The sequence below is a fragment of the Streptopelia decaocto genome (genome assembly GCF_964273445.1).
Source record: "Streptopelia decaocto genome assembly, chromosome: 2".
Taxonomy (NCBI): Eukaryota; Metazoa; Chordata; class Aves; order Columbiformes; family Columbidae; genus Streptopelia; species Streptopelia decaocto.
In genome coordinates, this window is record NC_138655.1 from 161,180,277 (window position 1) to 161,201,744 (window position 21,468).

Genomic DNA, 21,468 nt, shown 5'->3' on the forward strand with positions numbered 1-21,468 from the left:
GGTGGGTTAATGGTTGGACTCCATGATCTTGAAGGTCTCTTCCAACCAAAATGATTCTATGGTTCCATGACTGTTTGACATCCCCTAAAGCTGGGCTGCAGACATGGTCCCAGGTTGTCCAGCATCTCCAAGGACAGAGGCTGCAAATGGGATCTAGGAGGGACCTTGCTCCTGCTAGACCTCTCCAAGGCTGGTCCAAGCTCCTCTGTTACACTTTGTCTTTTCTGTTGAGTTAAAGACTCTTCTCCTACATCCCCTTGATTACAAATTTTGCTCAAGGCACCTCTTCACCTCTTTTTTAACAAACTTCCTGAGTGCCTGATTTGGGAGTTGTCTTTCCAGATCCCCAACAACTTGTGCAGCTACTTCCCCTGGTCCTGGTGTTTTAGCAACATCTCCAACCTCTCACAGGAGATGTGCCCTGTGTTTTGGCTTATCCTAGGAGCAAAAAAATTGTTGCTTAAGCAGGTTTCAGGCATCTCAGCCTGTGACCTTTCTGTAACTATTTGAATGGCTGTATTGACTTGTTCTGTGAATTATAAACTCTGTTAACTCTTTAGTGACTCCTCAATACTTAGTGAGAAAGGCTCAGATCCAGGACATTTCTAATGTGCCAGTTTCTCTTCAAGCTTACAGGAATTAGGAGCTTAATCCCCATTGTACTCCTGGTTCAAAATACCCTTTGCAATCCTGGCAGCTGCTGGTTAGAAATTCAGAATCAGCGACTTCATCACCCAGCTCTGTAACCTTTTATTTTCTTAAAATGCTTTCCTATCAGTCTATGAGAAATAGATGTACTGTGCCTTTAATCCTGCCCTGCTAAGATTTTCTTCTTCAAAAAAAAAAGAAACACACAACCCAAAACGACTGCACTCCAGCAAACACCTGTATAGCCACTGAAAGGCCTTTTGCTAATATATTTTTCCCCCTGTTCTTGATCACACCTGTCTAGCTTTGGGCAAAATAAAATATTCACATAGCTGCCAGAAGTAAAGTTCTTTCCTTGGCTTGAGCTACTGTGTGTAAAGATCTCCAAAGAAATGTCAGATCACTTTATTGAATCCTACTGAAAACTTGTTTGACAGTAACATGCAGAAAGGATCAGGACCTCTCTGTAATTGCCAGTGGCTTGAAAAGAGCGTTTGTTTTGAAGGCTTAAAAACGTTTATTCTTTATTATTACTTTTTATATTTTTGTGATGATAATTGGGTGCATTAAAAAATGCAAAGAGATCTCCATGCACGTTGCTCATGTATTTGTGTAGATGCATGAACACAAGGTGCCTGCACAGCTGGGGAGGGCTGGATCTGCAGCTGGATTACAGCCAGCACCAGCCAGGCTGCAGATTAATAGATGCAATTCTTCAGGTGCTCTGAGCTTCACCAGAGAGTAAAAAGCACCTTCATGCTTTTGCTACCATGAAGCCCTGAGTGTGAGCAGGTCAGAGCTACTTCAGAGAGGCAAATTCCACCCTCCACACACTGTGTCTTGCAGCCCCTTCTTCCCGTGGGTGGAAACAAATGCCTATTGTAATGGGGAAAATAATTAGGAGCAGGTGAAAGCACATTTGTAATGATCTGCTGACCAAACTGATGTTTAATTTACAATACGAATATTCGCCTCTCCAAATCCTCACCTGTTGCTCCCAGATGTTAATTATGGTTTGTCACTCCTGCATCTGCTGTGTGAAATACATGTTCTTCTGAGCAAGACCTGGTGCTAACCTCTGCCTTGGCATCCTGGAGAGCACTTCTTTAATTATTCTTTAGTTTTGGAAGGAGTGACTTGGGTTTACTAATTTAATTGATCTCCAGCCTTTGAGATGGGGGAGGCAACTGGAACATCACTGGAACCCCCACTTCATAGAATTATAGAATCATAGAATCATTTTGTTTGGAAGACACCATCAAGATCATCGAGTCGAGTCCAACTGTTTCTATCTGAGCTTTTCATATAACTTCAGTCTGAGCTGTTCCAAGTAGTCTCCCAGACCTCAAAATCTTAGGTTTTTTGGGACACTCAAACCCCACCTTTGGCTCTTTTTGTTTCCCAAAGGCTCTTGTTTCTATTCATCCAAGATCAAGTCTCCATCCTCAGAGGTGGAGATACTTTGAGGTCTGAATTTGTACAACAGCCCACTGCTTCTCAGTCTTCCCAAAATCCTCAGGTGATGCCTCATCCTCGTCGAGTCTGGCCCCAGACTTTCTGATGTCTCCATTCTTCTGTGGTCATCTCCCTACATAATGGCACCCCAGACACCATGGGTCTTGTGGGAAATCTGAAGACACCAGAGGCAGCAGCACAGAAAATACACAGAGAAATATCATTTCCCTTGCTTGAACTGAAGTCCAGCAAATTCAGTAAGGGTGATACACATCTCACCTGCCTTTAGGTGCCCACAAGATTGATTTGGCAGTCTAAGGAAGTCACCTGCATCTCACTTTGTTGCCCATAAAGAGAAATGGGAAGCTCTTGACTAAAGGTTTAACTTGTGTCTGACAGGAACTGAAGACACATCGGAGAAGTTGCCACCTTTGTCTGGATGTTCAAAGTTAAGAGGGTTGGACCATTCCCAAGGTCTTTATCTCATAGCAGAGCTTTTAAACTGTCTCAAGGGGACCCATTATCAACAGTGAGGACAGCAACTCAGTTATACTTGTCTTCTTGGTGGAGCAAAGGTGACTGAATTTGGTTTGTATTGTACACATGGACACACACATTTGTCACGTTAATTTTGACATTGTTAGTCAGGCCTTTGGGGGCCACAATGCACCTTTCTGTGTTGCACAATTAAATAACTCAAGGCAAAGGGACAAACCCATGGACACAGGAGGAGCCAGACCCACAACAGAAGAAGACTGAAGGAGAAGACCTGGTAGAAGCAATAGTTTCAGCTTGGAGACATTGGCAGCAGAATGTGTGGTTGCTGATGGAGGTGGTGTTTTCTGTCCAGCTCCTCTAGGCATCTTGTTTCACAGCTGAGGAAATGACCAAGTGGTTCCTTGGCTTTGCCAACAGTAGCCCTACAATTAGCTGATATCCTAAGCAAAGTCCCCTCATAAAACCAGTGTGGACCCATCCGGGGCTTCATCCCAGAAGGGACAAAGTAGAACCAGTCAAATGACCTGATTTAGAACACGTCATATGTTCACATATGGGCTTATGAAGCACTGAGTTGCAGGAATTGATTTGGAAGGTTAACATGCCCCACACCTCCACCCTGGCTGGGGACAAAAAGGCTGGTTTGGCATTAGCATCTCTCATCTATAGTTTTGTGGGGTTTTTTTGCAGCTGCAGTTAGGGATGGAGGAAAACTGAACGAGCTTCTCCTGGTGGTCAGGAACCTGGAGTTCGCAACGTTCTCCAGTAAGACGGATCTTTTCCTATGGTTTTGGGAGCACTGGATGAGAGAGAGTCACATGAATTAGAAGCAGGTCCTCCAGCACAGCTGAGCTGAGTGACAAGAAGAATTTCAGACCAGGTCTATGCACATAAAGCTCCTGCCAGTTTAATAACTTCGACAGGGATGTGGTCCTGTGAAACCCTTTTTGTACCAATTTTGCAAGAGAGAGACTGAAAATCTCTCTATTCAAGAACATCCAATGCCGCTGGAGGAGATAGGAGGACCTCATACCAGCCAAAGCACTTGTTTGCTCATTCAGGTGTTATCTCCAACTAGAAATTCTCTTGGCTGGTAGAGCTTTCTGAAATGACCTCCCCTGTGGAGTGTTCATGTCTGCTGGATCTCATCCATAGGGACACCTGCATTAACACAGACTTCTCCCCACGTTGCCTGGGAGTGCAGACCCATGGACATGCCAATGCATGCAGGAACCCATGCTGACATGCTTTGGTGTGTGCAGACATCTGGGCTCATGCTGGTGGTGTGACCTTCTGCATGGAGCTCTGCCACCACCTCTCTGCTCCATATAAACCCACGCGAAGCCTTTGTTATTAAGTCCAACCATTGGAAACCTTCTCTTGGGTGCTTAATTCCCCCTTACAACTGTCCATGCATGAATATGTGTCCATATCCATGCATGCACATGTATATGGACTTTCTATGTCCTATGTTAGGGACTCACAGCACACCTGCAAGTCCAGACTCAGGAAGGAGAGAAATTAGGAAACTGAGATCTATTTATTTTTATGCTGCACTAGGGTAGAACTTAAGGTCGGTTCTCTCCCACCTCACTGAAACATGGAATCACCATTCACTTGGAGAGGGATAGACCTCTCCAGTGGCAAGTCAGATCTTGAGTGGCCCAAGTTGCCCATTGGGATGAGGTTTCTCTTTCTTCTTGCAGCTGTAGGCGAAGCCTGGTGCAAAAAAACAAAGGGTCTGATCATGGGTATCTACAGAGTATCTGTTCTTCTTAGCGGGAAACAAACCCAAGGGATATTCGAGCTGGATCCACAGGTTACTCTGTAAATGTGAGAAAGATTAGCAAGCAGGACTTGAAATCTCCACTCTGCTTTCACGCTGGGGTTCCAACACATGTAGAAGTTCAAACTAGGACCTCCAGCAGGTCCTTGAACAAAGAGATGTGACCTGCACCAGGTGCTTGGGTCTCCCAAACGCTTCCCATGCAACCCTTCAACCCTGTCTATGTTAGTTCCCCATTGTGAAATCTTCCCTGTCTCCAGCTCTTGAGATTGAAAACTGCTTTGGTGATGGGGTGATGGCCTATTCTATACACTGTCAGCACTCAGCACCACGGGGGCTTCATCTCATGACAGCAAACTCCAAGGCTCTGCAGCTTCACCACTCACTAATCACTGCTAAATAAGAAAAGGGGCAGGAAGGCCACTGAACTCATAACAGGCGTGTTTAAATCAAGGAAAGAAAAAATCAGAGGCCAAAAATTAAGGTGCTTTGATCCTTGATTTTATGTCAACAGAGACGAAAGAAGAACACTAAGTCTTTTTACTTTTTACCAGCTGCTGCTTGAAACAAAATAATTGGATAATTAAAAGGCCTTGCCTTATGTCAATTTTATTTAGGTGCCTTGATCCACTGATGGAATGTGTCATTGACAGAAGGTTTAAGAGCTCATTAGAAAAATCTCAGAGATAAACAGGAGGCTCAGCCCCTTCAAAGGGCTGTCACCTGGGAGGGGAGCAGGGATGCTGTCCCAGAGTGGCCCAGCATAATGGTACCACAAGGGAGAAACTGCGCTGGGCAACAGCTGTACAAAAACAGGTTATTCCTTTAGCACAGCCAGGCTGCAGGTGTTGTGAAACACCCCATGACCCCCTCAGCAGCTGATTCAGGGAGCAAACGAAGGAACAAATTTGCCTTTTGTAATGGGGTGGCATTTTTCCTTGCCAAAATGATCAAGTTTTGGTGGGGTGCAATGGTGACGTCCCATCTTGAAGCCACCCCTGCTTCTCACCAGCCATCCCCGCCTTGTCTGACGTTGGGTGCTGGGTCTTGGGCAGGAGAGAAGACCCTATAGAAAATAATGTGATGAGCTTTCCTTGCCCTTCCACACCTCCCTTGTCTCCCCAAACTCCAATACTTTCTCACAAGACTCAGTTGCCAATGATAAATGACTCAACAGTTTTCTACCTCTTTGAAAACACTGCTAAATTTAATATACACATTTAATGCCTTGCAAGGGGTATGGCCTCTCATATAGGAACTCTTCCTTGTGTAACTGCATCTCTTTAGGGCCAAGGCTGAGGATGATGTTCTTGTCTGGGAAGATAACATGGTGCCTTTGCAATGATTTAAGTATTTGGGACAAAGAACAATTTATTTTGAAGTATTTCTTCCCCTGATGGATTTTGTGTGAAAGTTTCCAAAGGCTCCTGAGCAGGAATCAGCTCTCCATCAGAGGCACATTCCTGACTCTGACTGCCATGCGAGCCTCATCACCCCTGGAAATAGAGTTCAGGGCACTGAGTCAGGTAGATGCTTTTGAAAAATGAACCTTTATCTCAAATATCTGCATCAATTTGTTAATGCTGGTTATATAATTACTGTCCTTGCTGACTCCATTTCCATGTTTAACACCTTTTGTGACCACAGTAAACTGCAGTTAACAGCCTCAGAGAGAGGATGTTGTGGTACTTACACTGGGTAGGACTGATTCCACACTGTTAAAAGAGAGGCAGGTAGCTTAAGCCACTCCTTTGGCCCTTTATAGAATCCATGGATAGAGATGAGCATCTCTAGAGAGTGGAATTCAAGCCAGACATGAGGATGAAATTTTTGACACTGAGGGTGGTGAGAGCCTGTCCCAGGTTGGCCAGAGAGGTGGTGGATGAACCATCCCTGGAGACATCCCAGGCCAGGCTGGACGGGGCTCTGAGCAACCTGAGCTGGTGAAGATGTCCCTGCTCATGGCAGAGGGAGCACTGGATCAGCTTTGAAGGTCCCTTCAACCCAAACTATTCTGTGACTCTGTGAAAAAGAGACAGCTATATACACAGAGCTTAGACACACATATACCATATACACATACAATTTTGATTTTGTGTGTATGTATACCCTTATGCACATTGTATACTGCTGTATGTGCTGTATGTGCATATGCAGATTATTTACTTCTTATTTGCATGCAGAGGTGTGTGGAGAATGCACAGTGACATACCAGCCAACAGGTCTCAGACCGCTGAATTTCGCTGGCATGGCTACAGGTTAGAGGGTTTTCTCTAGTGCCCCTGAATTTTTTGTGTTGCAGGATGATCTGGTGACCCTCAGTTCACTATAACCTCTAAATGTGGCGCACACCCAAACATTTGGGGCTTCTCTGCTATCAATGGGCTACTTTCAGGGGGGCAAGTTATTACCATCTATCTGGGGAACCTATTTTGACTAGAATCATAGTATCAATAGAATCACAGGATAGTTTGGGTTGGAAGGGACCTCCAAAGCTCATCCAGTGCCACCCCTGCCATGAGCAGGGACATCTTCACCAGCTCAGGTTGCTCAGAGCCCCATCCAGCCTGGCCTGGGATGTCTCCAGGGATGGTTCATCCACCACTTCTCTGGGCAACCTGGGCCAGGCTCTCACCACCCTCAGTGTTGAAAATTCCTTCCTCATATCCAGCCTGAATCTCCCTTCTTTTAGTTTAAAGCTGTCATCCCTATGTCCGATCCCTTGTCCATTCCCACCAGCCAGCCCCTCCCAGGGAAAGCAGAGGGAAGGGGAGCTGATAATGGGCATCTAAAGCAAGAAGGGCCCATCATGCTTAGTGCTGGACACTGTGAACACCAGTGGGGTTATGCCTTTTACCTGCAGTACTAGATGGTGTGGCATCAGGGAGCAGCATCACCCTACGACTTCTCCTCACCCCATGACCCCACACACCAGATACAACCAGTCCATGGGGTGACGTGGAGCCCCCAAGGCGGCTGTCCCAGGACAAGGTGTTGGCTGCTCCCTCATCAGGCCCTGGTGCTTATTGAGGGATGCCTAATGAAATCTGCTCAGGAAAGCTATTTATAAAGATATTTATCATGCAGATATCATGCAGGCTAATCAGCTCCTAAGCCAACACATAATCTCTCCGCATGTCAGAGCAGTGCACAGATTGTTCCAGGGAGAGGTCGGGGAACAGGAGATTAGAGCCAAGCCCAGCTCTCAGCCATGGCAGTGCAAAGCCACAGTGGGCTCAGCGAAGCCAATTACACCGCAAAAGTACCTGTAAATCAGTCACAAATCAAATAAAGCAGAAAGCATTGCTTACGCTCTGCGGTTTCTACCACCCACTGCTGTGAGGATCACAGCCTCGGCGGATTCACACAGCGCTCAGCATGCTGGAGACCTGCTCCCATCGCCAGCGTCAACAACACCAGCGAGGGGGTTCCACTCGTTAGTTGTGCTAATGGCACTTTTAGCCATGCAGGCAGCTGCTGTGGCCTCTATGGAATCACGGCTCAAGTCCACCATAGTCCTTTCCCCACCATGCTGACTCCAGGTCATACAATTGGGTTGCAAAGCTATATAAATCCTTTTACCATACTGAGTGCATTTGGCACTGAGAAATCTATCAATACACACATACATATTTCTCTGCACTTCATGGTATTTTAGCACGGCCTGTTGCGGCAGGACAAGGGGTGATGGTTTTAAACTAAAAGAGGGGAGATTCAGGCCAGACACGAGGAAGAAATTTTCAACACTGAGGGTGGTGAGAGCCTGGCCCAGGTTGCCCAGAGAGGTGGTGGGTGAACCATCCCTGGAGACATCCCAGGCCAGGCTGGACGGGGCTCTGAGCAACCTGAGCTGGTGAAGATGTCCCTGCTCATGGCAGGGGTGGCACTGGATGAGCTTTGAAGGTCCCTGCCAACCCAAACTATTCTATGATTGTATTCTGTGATTCTATGGCATCTTCCCACATTGCTGAGTCCATGAAAGACTCCAGCTCCAGACCAGGAAAAGGGCCTGACTGTGCTAGGTCCTCCACAAGCAAACCACAAAGAAGAAATGCTCTGTGGGCAAGAGATAGGAAGATGTTAGGATAGTGTGTAGCAGTATGGGAAGCATCTCCTTCTCCAAAGGCCTCCCCTCTAGCAGACTCATCTGATTTCGGTTGGATTATCTCTCTGATAGATTTGGTCCTAGAGCTGAATTCCTTTAGAGTTTCTGGCTATTTATTCCTTAAATATAAAAATAAGAAGGTTCCTAAATGACGCAGTGACAGGACGAAATATTCCTTAATCCAGTTACCATTGAAGAGTTTGAGTTGAAGCTCCTCTAACCACTGTATGAGCCTGAAAATCAGGCCGAGCCATGGTGGCAAAGGGAGTTGGAAGGCCAGTGGGTTGAGGCCTCATTCTCAACAGAGATACATAATCAAATCTGCCCAATGGCAATGCTGTTTGAACAAGATGCTGTTTCCATTGGAAACAGAGTGATGCAATGGAGTGAGTGTATGTGTCTCCATGTACAAGATGGAGGAAAGAAAATTGGAAGAATACAATGAAAACCCTCCCTTGACAGAAAGGAGGGGAAGATTTCTGAGAATTGTGGTCTTCCCAGCCATAATTCTTTCTCCTTGTAACTCATGATGAATTCCCATATGATGGTGAATGCATGGATGTCTAATTAGACTGGGAGTGACTCATGCAATGATGCTTCTGTGGTCCTCAGAGGACAGTCTTCCTCCCCATCCTCTGCCTTCATTTAGGGACAGAGTTTGAATGGCCGGAGGGGAAGGCTGAGATTACCCCCAGGCCTCCCAGTGTAAGAAAAGCCAGAGGAGGACATTGCATAAATCCCACTTGAACTGGAAAATACACTTTGATAAAACATTTAGCCTTCCTTTTAAAATCTGTGTGATGTGAATTGTTGCTAAATTATCCTGTCAGATAGTCAACTTCAGTGTTAAAATATATGCCATGTTTGGTTGTGGATCACTTTGATTTCAGGCATTTAAATCTTCTTGTAGCTTTGTGTGAGATACTGGAGAACTCTCTACTACTGAACTTCCACAAAACAGACTGCTCAGGGGCTCATAAACTATTGTATTTCTGCCCATTGAGTTGATGGACTGTGCACCTTTAAGGGTTTCCAGCCTTACCTCCATGCCCAAGGTTCCTCTCCAACTCCTCTTTGATTTAACAACATCTTTTGGGGATTGTGCCTCCTAGTCCTTCAGAAGCAGTGCCTGGTTTGCAGTCTGGGAGGAAAAGTGGGGAGTTTTACCCCCATCCCTTTTCATCCTGGCTTGGGCAGCAGAAGGACTTAGTGGGTTCTTGTTGCTTTGCTCCCTTGGAAAAGTGTATGGGGCCATTCAGCATTTCTCTCACCAGCACTGGCAACCTGCTTTGAATCCCAGCAAAAGTATCTCCCTTCCTCTGCTGCCTGCAGAAGCAACCAAGGGGAATCAGCTCATGCCTCCAGCTGCCCAGAGTGTGGGATAATGAGGACATCCCATAAATTCAGCATTTCTTCCTTTCTGGCATCAAAGAGCAAGAGACCTTTGAGCAATAAACCCCAATTGCAAGCATATTGGGTCAACTGCGGTGATATCCGAGTCTCTCCCAGCGTCGCTGCTTCCCAGGAGGGGCGATATGGTCACATTCTTCACTTAGAATCATAGAATGTCCTGAGCTGGAAGGGACCCACCAGGATCATGAGTCCAACTCCTGTCCCTGCACAGGACACCCCACAGCTCACACCCCGTGTCTGAGCACATTGCCCACTGTCTTCTTGAGCATTGTGAGGCTTGGGGCCGTGACACCTCCCTGGGGAGCCTGTTCAGTGTCCAGCACCCTCTGTGTGAAGAACCTTTTCCTAATATCCAACCACCTCTACATTTGGCCCTCACCTGCTTGCTACCTACCTGCACCCATCTTAAACAAATGAACCCTTTTGCTCCTTACCATTGACCTCAGCCTCCTCCTTACATGCTAATCCAATAGACCTTGTGCTGTCACCAGCTTTTTTTTTTTAAATTCCAGTAGAGAAAATATTAAAATGTGTACTGAGGAACCGTTCCCTGTGGGACCTGACAAGGAACACACCCATCTGGCGATGATCCCTTGTTTAGAGTTACGCTTCGAGACCTACGTTAGCCAGTTTTTAATCCCTTTAATGTGTGCCATGTTTGGTACTCTAGTTTCTTAATCAAAATATCATACAGTACCCAGGCAGTTGCCTTAAGGAAAATCCAAGTAAAATTGCATCAGCACTCTTCCCCTTATTAACCATGCTTGTGCTGTTATCAGAAAATACATCAAATTAATTTGACAAGATCTATTTTTCATAAACCCAAGTTGATTGGCAGCAATTATATTACCTCCCTTTGATTCCATAATAAACAAATCTCATATGAGCTATTCCATTCTTTTTCCTGGGATTCATGTCAGGCTGGCAGTCTAGAACCCGTGTTGTCCTGCCTCCTCTTTAAAAACACCAGCAGAACATTCATTTTCTTCTGGTTCTCTAGAACTTCCCTGGGGTTCAAAGACTTTTGAATAGGTTCCAGTCCCTTCTTGGCCAACTCTTTAAAAACTGCTGGATGTAAATGATCTGAATCTGCAGATTTATTAATGGCTAGCTGTGGGAGATGCTGATTACCATCTCCCTTGCTCATGGTTAGAGCCGTAAGTGTGATCATCAGCGGTGTGTGGTAGAAGTAGCTTGTGCAGCTTTTTCTCAACATGCAGAACTGAAGTATTTATTGAACACGCAGGGCTTTTCTTGGTTATTATCTGTTGTTCCATCATTCCCCTAGAGTAACAAATTAATGCTCTCGTCAGGTTTTCTTTTGTTCCTTGTACAAGAAAAGCTCCTACTCTTCAACCTTGAGTCTGCTGACTATAAATATTTCTTCAAGTCCTTTATTTCCTTTATTGATTTTCTCCACTCCTGAGTTCTAGTTAGGACAAAAATGTCTTTCTTTCTCCATGCATTACACAGGTTTTATTTTATTATAACAACTTACTTGTTTTATTCCTTATCTTAAATACCTACTTTTACTTTCCTTCTTAATCTGGTTAAAGAAAAGCAAGTATGATCTCTCTCCTTGTTGATAAGGGTTGTAGATTTTAAATCAGTAAGTAGAAACACTCTTGAATAGTTCACATATTGACTCAGGTACAGTCTCTCCTATTGAGGCTACTGCTATTTGACCGTTTGGATTTGTTCCTCCTTTGTTTTAAGACAGGGCCCATAAGGACTTCCTCTCCTTGGTGTGTAACACGTGATGTACAAATTTACCATCCTTAATTTTCAGAAATGTTAAAGGTCTTTCTTTGGTGTGTGGTATCCCCAGCCCACATCACTGAGGTTGCAGCTTCTATGTGTGGGCATCCAGTCTCTCTCACAGAACAGAAAGGTGCTTGAGGACATGGTTGTCTTGTTCTTTGCGGAAACCAGATGGTCATTAGTTCACACCAACTTCTGCTCTGCTTGTGTGGCTATGGAGGTTTCCTGGATCCTTCCTTTACATGTCTCACTGGTAGACAATTGTCATTGTGGTCACAGACAATTACCTGGTGTTGCTATTGTGTTCACATTCAGAGCTCTCCCCTGCATCTGGATTAAATATTTACCAGAGACCTTGGCAATCAAACCAGGCTTCTTAGCACTGGACCTTGTTTTGTGATTTTGTAGTTAAAAACAGTCTGGTCTGACCTCATAGCTGGCCTTGCTTTGAGCAGAAGGTTGGAGTAGAAATCCAAAGCCCCTTACACTATGAACCTATTATTTCTTTGGTTAATCTCACTTAAAAATGTAAAACAGAATATGAAATTTTCAAATTTCCCTCTTCTAATTAAAATATGTTTCCTGGGTAAGCTTCAGCACCAGGCTCAGGTACCTATATCTAGTTGTCCGTACTATGTAAACTTGTACCTGAGATTTCCAGATAATCCATAGAGATCGGGAGCCCATGGAACGATCCAACCGACCAAACTTGAGGATCTCTGGGATCTGCTGAGAGGGTCTCAGTTGAGTTGCTCGCATGATGGACACATGGTCCCATGTGGGACTGCAGACCCTTGAGTGAGGCTGGCAGATGTGGTACAAGAGCTCAGGGGACTACGGTGCCCTTTGCGACCATAGCCTGAGGGCATCTCACTTGACGTGTGGCACCACAGCATGCCCTGGCACCCTACACCCTTGGAGACATCCTACATATGGGTGTCTGAGTCTGGAGGTGACGCTCTTGAATATTAATCCATAACCATCAAAAAACCATTGATGAACTCCCAGAGTCTCTTGCTAGAGAAGGTTTTTGAGGCAGATGGTATCATCAGGTTCAAAAAGGGGCTAGACAAATTTGCGGACAACAGGTCCACCCATGGAAAGCGGGCAGAGGTGCACCCTCCAGCATTCCTGTGTGATAGTTGTGGATTCTGGGGCAACCTGAGGGTAACGACTGCAGAAAGTGGCCTCCCTGAAGGCATCTTCTGTTGTCACGGTCACAGATGGGTTATTGAGCTACACTAGCTGCTGGTCTGACTCAGCAAAGTGTTTCTTGACATTTCTTAATGTGAAAATGCAGGGGTTTCATTTGAGATTACTTTGCCTGACATGTCTTTTCCCTCTTCTAGCTTTTTATTCCCCACAAGTTTGTAAAAAATTCCTTTATGTGTATCTCTGAACAGCTCTGTAGGTATCTGCAGGACCCCAAGCCCACCATGGACATCTCCCCAACACTCCTACGCTCTTTGCCTTGAAGCTTTGCTGAGTTACAGTCTCCTGCTCAGGCACCAAGTTAATTTTGGGGGACCAAAGCTGCTCAGATGGTCCTTTCCTCTCCGTGGGAGGTTACCAGCTCAGCAGAGGGATGCCTTACCAGGACTCTTGGTCCTAGGCCAACACATTTAATAACCCGGTTTTCTTAGTGTAAACTGACATTGGCAGCAGTTTGTGTCAATACGTTGGGCAAATCCCCCAAGACTACAGATAAGAGGCAAACACTTCACTCTTCTGCTGCCCACAGCATTGAGAGAGAGGCCAGACTTGATCTAATCTTTCTGTTTGCATTATAAACATGCCTAGAGGCCTTGCTCTGCTAAGTCCTACATGTCGACCTAACGAGGGATGGTTCCTGCCTTGAGTACCTGGCAGCCAAAATGGGCAAGGGAGATGGAAAGTGTGAATGGAGCAAAAAGCAGAGAGACCATCTCACCCAGGGTCACTTGGGGGTGGCCAACAGAATGCCATATCAACTGTCTAGGACTTTGTTATATGGCATACGTGTGTTGAAGGGAGAAAACTGGGGAAGAAGAGGTATTCAGATGTCCTCACAGCATTTGAGAGACCACCCTGGAGCCCTGGTCCAGGGACTTTCCAGCTAGGGAACCCCAGGGCTCCCTTAGCAAGCTCTTTGTGGCTTGGCATCATGAACTATGAATGGTCAGCATGCATCATTATGAATGGTCAGCAGCAAATTTGACCTTGCCACTGCTCTTGAGGGCACTGGAAACACCTCAGGGGAATGCACAGCTTAGTTAATTAGCTAAATAGGGCCCTGGGAGCTGGGTGTTGAAAGTTCTCTTCTTTAATTGCACTCATTTCTCTCACTTCATATCTCCTCACTGTACATGCCCCACCTGCTTTAGTCATCACGAGCTAACCGGTGAAGATGGACATTTCCCAGTCACCAAGGCAAGGTGGTGGGAATGGGGTAGGAAAGGGCAATGAGCTCATCAGAACTGCTCCCAAGCTTCAAGTCTGACCAAGCTGCGGTGACACGGGGCATAACATAACAGTGTTTTGTTTGTTTGTTTTCTGAATAATTGCTTTTACTGTGAAATATGATGGGAAGTGACTGCTGTAAAGTGCAGCGGACTGGAAGTCATGCTGGAGGGATGCCCATGGTGCACCCAGCCTAGCAGAGAAGATGTTTGCAGGCTGGATGTGATCCTGGCTGGGACCAGAGCCCAGCAGAGGGCACTTGCTGAATGCAGCAGGATGCACCGCCCGTCCTTGGGCCACGGTTTAATTACAAACTTTGGCACGGAGCGATCTCGTTGTCTAAAGTCTGTGGTTACTCGGTGTATCAGTTTCATAAGCTTGCCTACCTGCCCTCTGTGACTCAGTTAATAATAATTAGATGATTCTTTAACAATGCTGGGTAGATTTCCAGCCATTTTTCAATATGCATTAATAATCCTTCATGTTGGTGAACTTCCAAAATTCCTGGGGTCTGGGTTGCTGAAATATACCCACACTGATGGGTCTGATTCTCTGTTCCCCTGGGCGGTCATTTACTGGTGTTTAAAATGCAAAGTAAGTGTAAGCAAGTGGAGAATGCTGATATTGGTAGTATTTTCTCTTGATGGTGCTCAGGTTTGTGAACTTGGTCCAATACCCCTTGGTGCTGCAGAGGCTGCAGGCTTTGGTAGGCTTTGGAGGGGACTGGGCACGGCTGTGCAAGGTGAGAAGCACTGAGATGTTATCCAAAACTTCTCCAAAGGCCTCAGGTTGCTGACTCTGTGAAAATCAGGCAAGTGTATCCTGAGAACAGGCTTCTCTAGTGCTGTGTCCTATCATGAGGGAAGAAGTTCAGACACAAAATTTCCTGCAGTAGCCGGGCTCATCTGTCTCCTCTCATATCCAGAACCTAAGAGCCTGTTTGTCTTGAGCTGATCTTTGCAAATCCAACAACACGTGGTTGCGCTTTTTGGGCAATTGCAGACTGTGAGCCATAAGATTCAAGAATAAAACAATAAATTCATAGCCTCCTAAAGATGGAAGGTAACAACTCAGATGATCATCTGGTCTCATCCCTGGTATCACACAAGCCAGAGGACCCCACCAGTGATTCCAGGGGCAAGGTTTAAATATCAAGGTGAAATATATTTTTAAGAAAAAAAGGATGGCCTTGATTTAATGAGTTTATCTCATTAGCTAGCAAATTAGTTCAACTCCAAGTTGAAAGTGCACGCTTTATTTCTAGCTAGGAGGAAGGGTAGGCTCTGAACTCTTCTCTTTAGTGACCAGTGTCAGAACCCGAGGAAATGGCAGGTAGATGTGCCAGGGGAGGTTCAGGTTGGACATTGGGTAAAAGTTCTTCACACAGAGGGTACTGGACACCGAACAGGCTCCCCATGGAGGTGTCACAGCCCCAAGCCTGACAGTGTTCAAGAAGAGACTGGACAACGTCCTCAGACACACGGTGTGACCTGTGGGGTGTCCTGTGCAGGGACAGGAGTTGGACTTGATGATCCTGTGGGTCCTTCCAACTCAGGACATTCTGTGATTCTATGATAGCTCTGGCTGATCTAATGAGTCACCTGTTTTATTTTAGATCTCTGCCTTAGGATGGAGTGAATAAATCCCATGGCTCTGAAAACTGCTGGAAATATCCTTGCCGACCATAAAGGCAGCTGTATGGGGTTAGCTTGGGCAGGCATCCACCACATTTAGTCACGTGAAAGCAATCCAGTAGAGCAGCTTTATCTTTTAGCTCTTGCATCATGTCATGCTTAGTTCTGTTTGTTAGATTAAGGACACATCTGCTGTTAGGGAGCCTGACATACAGCATTTTGGAAGGAATCTACAGATCTCTGGGAAAGTTTGATAGCTACACACAAAAGCTGGGTAGATACCTGGCTTGGTTGTCCATCTCTGCCCATCTGTGGGCAGCAAGGCTCGGCTCCTCAAAGGACAAGTTGCATCCAGCTTTTTCACTCATATGGTGACCAAGAGGTACGATAGGTGTACCCTGGTACTTTAGAAAAACTCACTGTCAGGCAGTTAAAGTCAATAGGTGTTAGTCCTCTAAATTGTAGCTAATCCATCTTTGAAGCCCTTGTTGGCTCACTGTGCTGATGAGCAACAGTACAAAGTCCTAAAGAACTCAGAAGTTATCTTCCTTGTAAAGAAAGTTGCAGCTCTCAGATGGCAATGTTCTTGCAATGTGCTTCTTCATTAGAGGAGGACTAGCAGCCTCTGCCAGAATTATGAAGAAGTCTTTCTATTTTGGGGCCAACATTGTCAAAATGTGCTGTAATTCATGTTTGTTGTGCTCCCTGCAGGACAATGTTCCCCTCCAAATGTTTTTTCATTCTCAGAATCAGTGGGAACTAAGGCTGAGGTTCAGTTTATCTGTTTTGGGGTGAGATAAATTGTACTCCACTGATGGTGCTAATCAGGTCTCCGTGGTCTATAAAAGAAGTCCATGAGGACTACCTCAGAACCAGATGCATTTATTTCATGTGTTTGCACTTGGTTGGATGGTGCCTATTTGAAGTCTTCTCCACCTTCTATATGAAACATCTTTTCTAAATTTGTGAATCCTCTATTAAAACTGAAGTTCCCCTCAAGTGAAGGAGTATTCCTCTCCACTCATCCTTCTCCATATGTGGAAATTACCCAAGAGAGCATGTGTAGAACAGGATAGAACAAAAAAGGGTCTGGCTCCCTGTGGAAAATGATGGTTATATGATGGTTATGTGTTGAAGGGTCTCGTTAGACCCTGTCTGGGGAGTCTTGGCTTTATGCTTGATACTGTTTTTTCCCCTGATGTCATGAACAAACAGCTGTGACCTCTCTATGGTGCATCACGCCATCAAGATAGCTTGCCCTCAGTTCAAATCTCCTAGTGACATATATGGTCTGCCTTCCAACTGCTGGCTTTGAGCCTGCAGTGACCCACCTGGCTTCCCAAATTTCAGGTGAAAGGACAAACTCGTTGATCCAACCTGAGCCTTGCCATAGGGACAGTGCAGATGTCATGGCTCGAGCCACATGGCATGTTCAAGGTCACTTTTGGGCATAGTTAAAAGACACACTACAGCCACTGACAGCAGGACTTGGAATGAGCATCCCTGATAACCCTTGTGTTTCTCCAGCTTACTCCTGATTTGCTTCCACATTGAGAAAGATGTTGGATCAACATGTGATTGCTCTCTTTCATATTTTGTTTCCTAAGCCATTTGACTCTGTGATGCCCAAGTACAGTCCAACAGAGGGCTACAAATATGATGAGGGGTCTGGAGCATCTTTCTTACAAGGAAAGGCTGAGAGAGCTGGGGCTGTTCAGCCTGGAGAAGAGAAGCTGAGATGAGATCTTATCAGTGCTGATAAATATCTCAAGGTTGGGTGTCAAGAGAATGGACCAGACTCTGTTCAGTGGTTCCCAATGACAGGATGAGGGACAACAGGCACAGACTGAAACACAGGAGGTTCCATCTGAATATGAGGAGAAACTTCTTTACTTTGAGGTGCCAGAGCCTGGACCAGGCTGCCCAGAGAGGTTGTGGAGTCTCCTTCTCTGAGACATTCAAACCCACCTGGACACCTTCCTGTGTGATCTGCTCTGGTGACCCTGCTTTAGCAGGTGGGTTGGACTGGATGATCTCCAGAGGTCCCTTCCAACCCCAACCATTCTGTGAGTCTGTGACATTGTGATTTTGTGAAATGAGTGGGCTTTGGACCATGTCCAGATGGGTGGCTACATCCTGCTGGGAACCCAGGAGAGTGAGGATTGTGTGTGTGTGTGTTTAAATGCACCTGTTTCTAAAGAGAACATGTAATTCTGCTTCCAATAGGTTTGGTGACAGGGTAACACTGAGGCTGGAGACCATGCCGTTCACGTATCTCCATTTGGAACTTCCCCCAGATGAAGATGTGGATGTACATCACCTCTTCCTTATGTATTTCTATCCTTTGCTGTGATTTGAGGCTACACCTTAGCGCTCTGGGATCCAGCCAGACATTAGGAGGTGATGAATCAGCACCCAAAACAACATCCAAAAGGCCAGATGCTCAGCTGGCATTAAATGGCAGCTTCCTACTGAAGTCAGTAGAAATGGGCTGAGTTGTATCAGCTGAGGGATTGACTGTAGGGGTTTTAGGTGAATTATCCTCTATTTTCTCAAGACATAAGCAGGCTGAAGCAGGTAAATGGTCCTTGGTATATGATGCTTGGCTGCAGAGAACACCTTTCTCCTTGATGTCAGGTTTTTAACACACCCAAGCCTTGGCTTTGCAGGCTAACACACTAGAGGGGATCTAAAGGAATCATCCTTCATTATCAGAGTCATCCCATTATTGAAATAGCTCCAATGATTCTTCACAATTACAATGCCTAATTTGCCCTCTGAGCAAAAATTATATTAACACCAATGAGGTGCTCAGCCCTTTTTCCACCTGCAAATGTTTTGGGTAATCATTGCAGGTGCTTCTTTATAAAATGAAGCAACTGCCTTTAAATATTTCAATTATTTTTATTAGATTCCACTGTTTTGCAAACCTCATTGGCTGCTAGCCAGTCCTCAGCCTATTCCCCTGCCTTTGAGTGGCTTAATATTGAAAAGGATTCGCCTTGCCCTTAGACTGGATGTGTTTGTACAAGTGAACTGTCTGTTGATAGAAACAGATGTGCAAACCCCAGATTTCTTGCATGTTTGGTCCATGTGAGTCCTGAAAAAAAGACATATTATCCCGAGCCGATAACCTGATACAGGGGATAATATATAGATGTGATGATGTTTGGTGCAGGGTGCATGGTCAGTGAGACCGATGCTGAGTCTGGTTGCTTCTGCAGACGGTTTAAAGGTATGATTAAAGTTTAATTCTATGGATGTCCTTGGGTTGTCCTGTTTGTTTGACACTGACTTAATCAGAAGGTTGGATCAGACGGAGGCAACCGGGCCAGTGTTGCTTAGGGTCTGTCACCAAGTCTACAGCAAAACTGCCACCGTCTCCAGTAAGAACTATGTGTGGATCATTTTTGGGTGATTAGACACCAAAAATTATGTTTGAGAGTTTCGTGACTCTCCCTTTTTCCTACCCTCCCTCCCTCTACTTTGCAGAGAAGCATGGCTACCTGGGGAAATTGCCTGGAATATCTTGAACAAAGCAATACTTGCCTGTCCCTTTTCTCACTGTAGCCACGCTTCTCCCTTGTATATATAATTACCTCCCAACATTTATGAAGCATATCTGTTTCCCTCCACAGCCACATCCTTTGGAGACCGTGGAGCAGCCAAGAAAGCTTTAGAACTACAGGTCTTACCGCCTATGATGGATGTCTTTTCCTGGTTAGTAGCTGGAGGTTAAGTGAGATGGACTTAGGGCTGGTTGTATGGCCATTCATACGTAAAGCACAGCTCACAAGACTGCAGAAGATTATCTTGGCTCCATTTTCTAAAGCAAACCAGATATCTTGGTGGACTCTCTGCCAGCAGGTCCTATTCCCCCGTCTGTTGCCCGATGCTCTTCAAGTATCACCAGCAGGATGAGATGTGGTGTAAGGAAACCCCTCTGCTTCCCTTTAGGGCTCCAGTGGGCTGGAGGTGGCTGGCCAGACTGTCTCCATCCCTGGTGTTGGGGATCATGCCTGGCCCATCTGGCCCATCTCAAGTGAGGTGAGACAGCCATTGTCTCCCCTTGTTCTGCCAACACTTTCCCCCTTCACCCAGCTGCTAATTGCAGTTCACAAGGAGATGCTTCCTAACACCTTTCACCACCTTTACCTTCTTGCTGGAGAATTGAAGGACTTTATTGGCCCAGGAACAGACATTCAGACTTCAAAAGAAATCCTGTTTGCCTTTGGAGGAGGGGGACCCCATTTGGGGCTTGGAAAGTGCATCCAGCACGTTTCTTGCAGATCCTGCACGAGTCCACCGGGTACTTAAAAGGGGCTGATAAGAAAGATGGGGACAGACATTTGAGCAGGGCCTGTTGGGACAGGACAAGAGAGGATGGTTTTAAACTAAAAGGGGGAGATTCAGGCTGGACATGAGGAAGACATTTTTGACGATGAGGGTGGTGAGAGCCTGGCCCAGGTTGGCCAGAGAGGTGGTGGATGAACCATCCCTGGAGACATCCCAGGCCAGGCTGGACAGGGCTCTGAGCAACCTGAGCTGGTGAAGATGTCCCTGCTCATGGCAGGGGTGGCACTCGGTGAGCTTTGAAGGTCCCTTCCAACCCAAACCATTCTATGAATCTATGAGCCTATGACATGCAGGGGCTTACATCACTAGGACTGCTAACCTGTTGGTAGATTTAGCTGAAAGTGGCCAATGAGCTTAAAAGGTTAATGGGTGAAAGGAGAGGGTGGCTTGTGTCACTTAAAACCCAGACAGTGGCCTGCTCATAACCAATATGTTTGGATGCATCTGTCCAGGTAGACAGACCCGTAGGTGTGGGATGTATTTACTCCAACATCAGGCTTCTGAGCTATCAGTTTCAGTGCTGAGCAGGTGGAGGGTGGTGCACGCAACTGTGGTTTTTGGTTCACTGGCTTCCCGAATTGCTCAGAGAACCAAAAAAAATGTCAAAACCATTTTGCTTTGACATGAATGATGTATTTGACTTCAAAATGATCCGTTTGGTGTTGTTTCTAAGCTCTCCCTGGATTATTTTAACTACTGCAAGCAGCATCGAATGAAAAAAAGAAATAAAGACGTTTGACTTTTTGAGATGTCCTCACCTCTTCCACAAAAATATTTTGTTTACATCAGCATAAATTATCCCCCAAAAAACATCTCAGGTGAATCAAAACTATGTTCCCTCACTGATCACTTCTCCTCCTTCTGCTGTGTCTCCCTCTCAGCCCACATGCCTTTGGCCTGGGATTTGTTCCCTCGAAGTGGATGTTTTCCCCCCAGTACCATGGATGTTATGTATAGAAGGGAGGAATCTTCTTGGGATGTGAAATGGCTGTTCTGGACCAGGATTAATTTGGGATAAGCTCTGCACAGCCCCACTGAAATGAAGGTTGCGCTTGCAGCTGGGAGGTGTGGAGTAGAGATGGACCCTGGTGAAGGTGGGATGTCTCTGTGGATGTGTGTAGGGGGGCACAGACCCAGAGCTGTGGGACCTTGGAGGGTCACCCATCTTTATGGAAGCCAGGTTAGCTTCCCTTTGGCTGAGCATCTCTGCTTGCCACATTGCAGCATTCTTCTGGTTTTGTACAGGAGCTCTGTCAAAGGCACTTGGACATCTAAAGACCTTAGGCTCCCCAGGAAAACAAACAAGCAGAAAAATAGAAATCTAGCTTTGGTTTGTCCAGGTAGCACCTCATGATGAAGGAAGAGCGAAATAG